Here is a 9,019-nt window from a genome sequence, read left to right on the forward strand (position 1 = left end):
CCAGCTGTTACCATGGAGCCCAATTGGTAATTTCTCTTATCTTAGAAATGCAGACATCTCTGTGAAGCCCAGCTCAAGGCCAGAGACCTTGTTTGCACATTTCTACAAACTACCATACTGGATATGTTTGTGAAAAACTAGTAAGGGGTGCCCAGCATCTGGACTGCCTGTATCTTCTCGGCTTGTGGCCAAGTAAAACAGGGTGACACAAATACAGGAAGTTTATCTATATTGAACTCTTTTCCAGAAACTCTTTTGCTGACAGTTCTAAAATCGTCCATGGTGAAGATTTCTGGAGTAGCCCAGTTAAAGACTTTTCTGTGGAGAAAGGGATTGCCACTTCAATCAGATCAAGGAGGACAACTTGAGTGAGTCCAGGAAGTTGAAGACTGTCCCTGAAGGATTGAAATGTTAATTCTTTCAAAGCCCTTTTCCCACCTTTAAGAATAACCTGCCCTTGATGCAATCTGTTTCTAAGTAACCTGTCCCAGGAACTGCCTCTCTCTATAGGGAGCTACAAGGTTGTTAATAATGTGTCCTGGGCTTCTCCATCCTGCCTTTCCCCTTTCAGTCCACCTGTTTCCCACCTTTAGACCATCCCACTGAGCATTCCTGGGTCTATTCCTGGGCCTAGTCACATACACAGAAAGGAAAGGTATAAGAGAAAGAGAGCAGAAAAACAAAGGAAGCCTAGGACATATTAAAAAAAAAAAAAAAGCAGAACGCCTCGCTTCTTGGGATATCAGGATACCAGCTAGGGTTCCCTTCTTCCTCCTGGGAGAAGTCTAAGTCCTTTTTAAATAAACCCTGCTTTATATGCTTGTCTCCGTGTGCTTCTCTAATGTGCAAACTTCTACATGTGTGGGAGCAGGACTCGTCACTGATAACTGGTGATATCGGGGGATGGGCAGAAGTGACCCTATGGTTCCAGTTATGATCTCCATCATCAGGGAAGCCAGGTGTCTTTGGGGAAATCAGCTGGCCACTTGTGTTTTTTTTTTTTTTTTTTGGACTGCCTGTTGAGATTTACAGTCCCTGGGGGCTTTTTGTGTTGGAGAACACAGGAAGACAGGACCTGGCTTGAGGATTTGGGTGTGCCTAGGGCTCTTGTCCTGGCAGCCCTGCCCTTCTGCATATGGCAGCATTATCCTCAGGCTAGAGGTAGAACAGTAGGTCAGAGTCCAACAACCAGCCTTCCATCATGGACCCCTCAGGAGCAGGTGTGTGTGTTCAACTCAAGTAAGAGCACTGAAGCCCTCCCTGAGTATATCTCTGGGGCCAGGGAGATATCATTTCTGACTGGATTAGGTTTCCTAGAGCTGCCCATCCATCTGGCCCAGCTGGCATAGTGGGAGGGAGGCCCATAAGAATCCTGGGTTTATTGTTAAATGCTGTGTAAAGGGAAGTGGTCTGGGACTAGAGTGTGTGGCAGAAAATTTTCCAACTTTTTGGCTATGTGTTGTGTGGGCAGTTAGAGGCCTTGGTATAGGGTCTGAGTTCTCCACAGGGACTTGGTATCGGGTCTAAGTCCTGCAAGTGGTCTTGGTATAGGGTCTGAGTCCTGCATGTGGGCCTCCTTCAGCACATGTGCTTGAGGGTCTTCTTCCTCCAGCACTCTGGGTCCCAGGTCTAGATGGCCCCTGCCTTGCAGGGAGGAGATGCAGTAGTAAAAGGCTGGGAAAGGGAAGAGAGCAGGGGTTAAGGGAGGAAACATCTAGAGCCCAGCAGGCCTGGGTCTTGAGCAGTCAGCTCAGAGATGGTTCTAGGCAAAAAACCAGGCTTAAAATGGCACTGTGTCATTGAGACCCAGATTTGACAATATAGATTTTTTGAAGGGTGAAGTTGTGCAATCTTGAGTGGCTATGTGCATGCTATGTGGGTGACATATCTGGCCACACAAGGTTCTCTGTAGACCAGAATGGGTCCACAGATGTGGTAGTATTAGGTCAAGGGAGGCAGGCCTCCACTGGGAGGTGCCTCGATTGGGGCTTCCTGCCCCGGAGGAAAAAGAAGGACTCTTCTGGTAGGGAAAAAAAAGGCAGATTAGAGCTGCAGAGTTTGGGGTCCTGTGGACATTGCCCCTGCCCTGCCCCTTTCTTTTCTTTTCCTCTCCTCTTCTCATCTCCTGCACCACCCCTTTCTTTTTCTTTCTTCCTTGATACTGGTGATTGAACACAGAGGTGCTCTATTATCCCCAGCACTTTAAATTTTTTTGAGACAGGGCCTCACTAAGTGGCTGAGTCTGGCCTCATACTTGGAATCCTCCTGCCTCAGCCTCCTTAATTGCTTGGATTACAGGCACATACATCTGGCAGCCTATCTCTTTCTTTCTGATTTGCTGTCCCTTTGCAGCTGGGGCTGATTCCCTGGTCACATCCTGCCTGGCTGGTAGCAGAAAACATACCAAGGCCTTGAGGGAGGTCAGGGCTAACCTCTGCAGTGGTCATACCAGTGTGGCCTTCTTGTGCTCCCCGCTTTTCCCTTATTTGACCTGTCCTTTATCTGCCTGTGTAGGTTCTGAGAACAATAATTCCTGGGTGACCCCATCTCTGGAGGAAGAGATGGAATGCTGGCAAGTGCTGAAGGAAGACAGAGACCTGTGCTTGTCACCAGGCTCTGGTGATTGGCAGGAAAATGCAGCTGAGCCCAGGTCTGAAGATGAGTCCTGGACCATCCAAAGAGTGAGCGAGCCATGCCCCCTCAACCCATCGCTGCCCCTGCTCTGTGTTTCCCGGGTGGCTAAGCTGGGCTGGCTGAGTCACCCTCACTGCTGCTATGGTGCCTCACCCTCTGACTTTCCCCCTGAAACCTTACTGCATAGCAGTCTAGTTAGCCCCAGAAGTACCACTACATTGGCAGTGGTCTGGCTGACCTCAGTGTCTGGTCCATCCCCACAGAAGTCTACAGGCTCCAGGCCCTGGGTCTCCACTTTACTTTCCCAGCCCTAGACCAGATATGTGTGTGTTTCAGGAGATATGGCTGGGCCAGGTGTGGGTCTTGTTCTCTCTGGGTCTCCTTATTGAGGTGCGGGGCTGGGTGCTCCTCTGCTGTGCTGCAAGGCACATATGTGGGTACATATGACAAATGCTCTTCCCCAGAGGTGAGGCCCCATTGATCTCTGGGAAGCATTAGACACCAGGAATTGTTGCTTGGTAAGGACCTCGTTGGAGCCCCCAGGCTTCTGGGAGGGATCTCTCTGCAGGTGTTCAGGAGCACTGAGGGTGCTCCCTAGCTCAGCTCTAGCTCACAGAAACCCAGAGTGCAGCACTTGCTCCCAGGCTTCCTCCTGGGCATGGAGGGGATCTTGGCTTTCTGTGCCTGCACTGGGGCTGGTTTGTGAGGTTCCTTTCAGGGTGTGCTCTGTGGTCCAGAATGTGACATAACATGCTGGAGCACTCTGGTCCATGCATGAATGTGTGTGGGTGCTATGTGTGGTTCCTGGGGCGGGTGTGTGTGTATATATGTGTTTTCTGGTGTATATGGTGTGTGTGAAGTGAATGTTGATTTGTGAATGTGTGTCAGGATGCAGGGCCTGTGGTGGGGAGTAAGGTGTGTGTGTGTGGTATACAGTTGTGTCCTTCCCTTGGAGTCAGCAGGGAAGGCTACCCAAACCTGGACCTTGGGGGATACTGAAGGCTTGGGTGAATCTTCAAGTGAGAATCACCACTGAGACATTCAGGGCATGGTGATTAAAAATGCTGCAGTGCTCAGCAGGATGAGGGTCTTTTTAAGCCTTCATAGAGTAAGTTGAAGAATCTTTGTGTAAGAAAAAAAAATGAGCAATAGCCAAGAAACCATAGCTGTGCACAATGGTGCATGCCTGTAAACCCAGTGACCAGGAGGCCAAGACAGGAGGATCCAAAGTTCAAGATCAGCCTCAGCAGCTTAGTGAGAACCTGTCTCAAAAAAATAGCATAAAGAAAGGACAGGGGAGATGTGTCCTGTGTCTGATCCCAACTTCACTTTTTAAGAAACTAGGAAAAGGTGAGGCAACTAAACCCAAAGGCAAAGAAGGAAGAAAATATTAATAGTAGAATAGAAATAAACAAAGGAGGGAATAGAAAAGCAATAGAGAAAAACCAATGAACCAAAAAGTTGATTCTTTGAAAAGACCAACAAAATACATAAACTTTTAGACTAATTAAAAAAGAAAAGATGTAATATGAAAAGAACTCAAAAGATTTAAGGTCCTGTTTTATCTCTTATGTGGAAGCTAGAGAGGAAAAGCTGAAAGGAAGATGGAGGCAGACTTCATAACAATTGAAGGGAGATCAGTGGAAGAAAAGGAGGTGGGGGAGGAGATGAGGGGGGAGAGGAACTGCTGGGGAGGAATACTGGCCAAATGATATTGTTACATTGTGTATTCCATGTATCAATATGTAACAACAAACACCATCCACCATCAGTGTGTGCAATTGTAAAACATCAGTGAGAAAAGGTGCAGGACTGGGGTTGTAGCTCAGTGGTGGAGCCCTTGCCTAGCACATGGGTTCCATCCTCAGCACCACATGAAAATAAATAAATAAATAAATGTATATATATAAAAAGAAAGGGTTCTAAAGAAACTAAGTAGAAATGAAGGTGGAGACATTACTGATGACTTTACAGAAATAAAACTCAATTAGAGGTAATGTCATAGTGTTGGAATTTGGTCACCAAAAGCACTAGAAACAAAGGAAAATTAGAAAAAAAATGGACTTCATCAAAATGAAGACTTTTTTTCATTTAGAGGACAAGAAAAACTGAAAAGGCAGCCAATGGAATGGAGAAGTATTTGCAAGTCATGTATCAGATAAGTTTAGTATCCATGATATATAAAGAACTCATGACTCAACAACAAAAAGTCCAACTTAATTCTGGACAAAAGATTTGCCTGAAGCAGCCTGTCTTCTCCTTCCTTCCTTCTTCATACTGGGGATTGGACCTAGGGCTTCCCACATGCTACTCCAACACTACCTCTGAGCAGCATTCCAGCCCTTATTATTTTATTTTGAGATGGTCTCACTAAGTCACCCAAGCTGACCTTCAACTTGTGATCCTCTTGCTTCAGCCTCCAGAACAGCTGAAATTACAGTTGTGCACTACCACACCTGGGTTGCCTAAGCTTTTCTGCAAAGAAGATGAACAAGTGTCCAACAAGCCTGTGAAAGGTATCAGCACGCATTAGTGATTGAGGGCAATGCAAAACCTCTTGACACACCACCTAACACACACTGGCCATTTCAAAAAGCTCATGAACCATTGGAGCCCCCTCTGCAACATATTTCTGTACAAGTTCAGATCCAATAACTCGAATGAAGCAAGCATCAGTCCTATTAGCAACTGCCTTGGCTGTGCCTGGGGGACCAAACAGCAGCACACTCTTGGGAGGCTCAATGCCAAGGTTAACAAACCTCTCTGTTCCTTACTACCACCAACATCACTGTAAGTGACATCAGGTTTTTTCTCCATTTGCATCATGGTAACTGTTGTGTCAATCTTAGGAAGCAGTGGAATGTGGATTTGATACTTATTTCTGTCCACACCAACTCTCATCCCTTCTTCAATGTCAGTAGGTGCCACCTGATCGCTGAGGTCTACCATGAACTTGGCAAACTGTTTCACATTGATAATGTATTTTGGGTCATCTGAATCAGCATTAATTATCCTTGTACACCTTGCAACCTGTAAAGGCTGTTCACTCTGGAGAGTTTGCTTCTCTGCAGCCAAATCCCAGAGTGCTGGTGGGGCCAGGCCAGTGTCAGATTCTTTAATACCAGTGAGCTCATTAATTTTCTTAAGAAGTTGTTGAATGTCATCCTCAACCTGCTTAATCTTCCATGAGTAAGTACTCTGACTGTAAGTTTTCAGCAAGGCAATATCCCCTCTTATCTAGAGCTCAGATGGCTTGTCATCCTTCTCATCCTCTTTGATTTCCCACTGATCAGCACTGAGGTAATTCAGCATTTTTAGGAAATGCAAGTGTCTTCCTTACTTTCTCAGTGATTACACAGCATCTCTAAAATAAATTTTTACAAAAATCATTTCTATTTGGCTTTCATTTCAAAATATTCCAAAACTAGAGAAGAGATGAGAACAATTGAGCTCACTGCCTTTATCCCTAATGATAGCTGCTGGCTCCCAGTGGACAGGGAGGGTAAGGGGACAGGGAACTCCACACATGACAGTTATCTGTGTGTGGAAATGAGTGCAAAGTTGTTTTCACATTTAATTCAGATTTATTTTAATTTTTTACTTAAATTTGATTTTAAAAATCTTTTTGTGTGTGTGGTGTTGGGGAGGCAACCTAGGGCCTCACCCATTCTAGGCACACCTCTGGCACCGAGTGCAGCCCAGTCCCCTACAATTTTTCTTGTGTAGGTTTTGCTTTCTATGTCTTCTTTGAAGAATCTTTCCTCACTCCAAGATGATCTTATTTAGAAGCATGCTGTTAACAGATCCAGGCATGTAAGGATTTTCCAGAGAGCCACCTGCTCAGCGTGGTTAGGAACCTGTGCCCTTGGACTGCAGCACCTTCAGGTTACTGAGAGTGGTCCAGTTCAGAATGCAGCCATCTTGCTGCATGTGCCCATGGGCACACCTGAGAAGGGTGTGTGTCCTGCCATATGGGGTGCTGAAGTTCCTGGGTGCCACCTGGGACTGGCTGGTCTGTAGTTTTCTCCACAACATCTGTACCATATTCATTCTCCTGCCTTTTGTTCCATCTGTCACTGAAGAGGAGGCATAGAGCTCCACAGAGCTATGGATCTGCCCACTCCTCCTATCAGGATTTTGGTTTGGGGTTGGATTTGATTCTCCATCCTGGGGTTTAGTCCTACCTGGTACCTTTGTTCTCTATTCCTCTGTGACTCCTACTTTGACTTTTTTTTCTTTTTTGTGGTGCTGGGGATGGAACCTATGGTCCCAGCCAAGCTAGATAAGTGCTCTGTAGCTAAGCCCCAGCCCCAGCCCTGGCCCTGTTGTGGCTTTTGCATATTGCTTAGTATTCCAGTTTATCATTTATTTAGCTTAGAGTTTTGCATCTCTAGGTCCCCTTTCTCCTTCTGTAGTACAGTTCTCAATGGGGACAGGGGTATTTAAGCCCCCCTTCTACCCAAAGGGGCCTCGCAATACCCAGAGACACATATGCCTTTAAGAACTGGGGTGGAAGCAAGACCATCAGCACCTTCCAGGTGGGGGCCTGGCACACTGCTCAACATCCTATAGTGCACAGGATGGCCTCCACTATACAGAATGGCCTTATCCCCAAAATACAATGGTGCTAACTTCAGGAAATCATGCCAGAATTACATTAGACATAATTATTATTATAATGATTTTTTTTTGTAATGGGGAGTGAACCTAGGTGCACTCAACCACTGAGCCACATCCAAGGCCATTTCTTAAATCTTATTTTGAGAAAAGGTCTCATTAAGTTGTTCAGGCTGGCCTTGAAGTTGTGATCCTCCTGACTTGGTCTCCCAAGTCTCTGGGATTTCAGGGGTATGGCACCACACCTGGTTTAAAAGTTATTTTTTTTTAATGGTAGTAAACTCAACCTGAATTTTACCATTTCAACAATTTTCCAGAAAATACAATATGTCAATGACATCACATTGTCACACAACCAAATTTCAGGACTCTTTTCATCTTGCAAAACTGAAACTCTGTCCTAATTAAAGACTAACTCCCCTTCCCCCAACCTTGGCAAGCCACACTACTCTTTCTCTGAGCTTGAAGATGCTAGGGACCTCTTGGTTGGAATCACATGGTAATTGCCATTTTGAGGTCTGCTTTGGTTCATTAGCTCAACGTCCTTAGCATGCATCTGCAGCATGTGACTGAGCCTGCCTCCATGGCAAGGCTTAGCACCCTATAAAATGCCATCTCTCCCTCCTCCATTCACCTTTCCACAGTCCCCTGGATTCAGTGAGTCTTTTTCTCCAACTGCCTTCAAGACTATCTTTCTTTGGTGCCCAGAAGTCATGACTGTGCTGGATGTGAGTGGCCTGCCCCTGTCCTTCCTGGAGTCTGCAGGCTCTATGGCGTGGTGCTCTCCATGCTGGGAAACTCAAGCATCATCCTTCTTCTTTCCTTTGGCCTCTTTCTCCTCTTTACTCACCTTGTTTTCACCCACAGGCCTCAGAAGCTCTGTTCTGCACTTTTCCCCTCTGTAACTTCTCTATGTGAGCATGACATTTCTATTTCCCAGTTCTCCAGTTTTTGGCCCCTTCCCCCTGCTGTCTCCAGGTGGTTACTGAGCCATCAAGAAGAGTCTCCATATCCACTTCAGGTGTCATCTTCCCACTCAGCTATTTTCTTAATACCCCATGATTTCCACTGTTCTTCTGAAATCCCCCATCTGTTGGTAACATTGTCCACTTTTTCTGAAGGTCCTCTACAATATTCCTCAAAGTTGTTCTTTTTTAAAAAAATGCTTTTTAGTTGTAGTTGAATACAATACCTTTATTTAATTAATTTATTTTTATTTTGTGCTGAGGATGAAATCCAGGGCCTCGCATGTGCACGTGAACGTGCTAGATAACTCTAATGCTGAGCCACAACACTAACCCCCTCACAATTGTTCTTAACACCCTCCCTGAATCCCCCCACTTAGGCCATTTATGGGTTTTACCCCCCTATTTTCTCCCTGGCCATACATCAGCTTCTTCTCAGTACAGGGGTTATGATGGAGAGGAGCCAGGGCTTTGCTGTAGCTTTAGTGAGACTCGTAGAAACTTTCTATCCTTTGATGGTAGGGCCACAGTACCCCTAGCAGAAGCCAGAATATGAGTGTCCACAGTAACTGGCTCCCATCTCCTGCTTCACCCTTCAGCAAGCTCTGTGCATCCAAATCTCAAAAACAGTGAATTTTCCAGTTCTTAGTCCCTCTCCCCACTGGATGGCCACTGTCTTGTACACACTGCAGGGCCCAGTGAGCCCATGGTCATTTTCTCTGTACTCTTGCCTACCAACACATCCACACACCAGGAGGACTGAGCCTCCCACACTCGGGACAGTGCACCATTCTCACAGTCAG

General features: G+C 46.0%; 1 pseudogene; it reads right to left on the bottom strand.

The window, feature by feature from the left end:
- Positions 1-5,203: 5,203 nt before the first annotated feature.
- On the bottom strand, positions 5,204-5,946 carry LOC144255043 (26S proteasome regulatory subunit 7 pseudogene; annotated as a pseudogene).
- Between the last annotated feature and the right edge of the window lie 3,073 nt (positions 5,947-9,019).

This window comes from Urocitellus parryii, chromosome 5, assembly GCF_045843805.1.
Source record: "Urocitellus parryii isolate mUroPar1 chromosome 5, mUroPar1.hap1, whole genome shotgun sequence".
In the NCBI taxonomy this organism is placed as follows: Eukaryota; Metazoa; Chordata; class Mammalia; order Rodentia; family Sciuridae; genus Urocitellus; species Urocitellus parryii.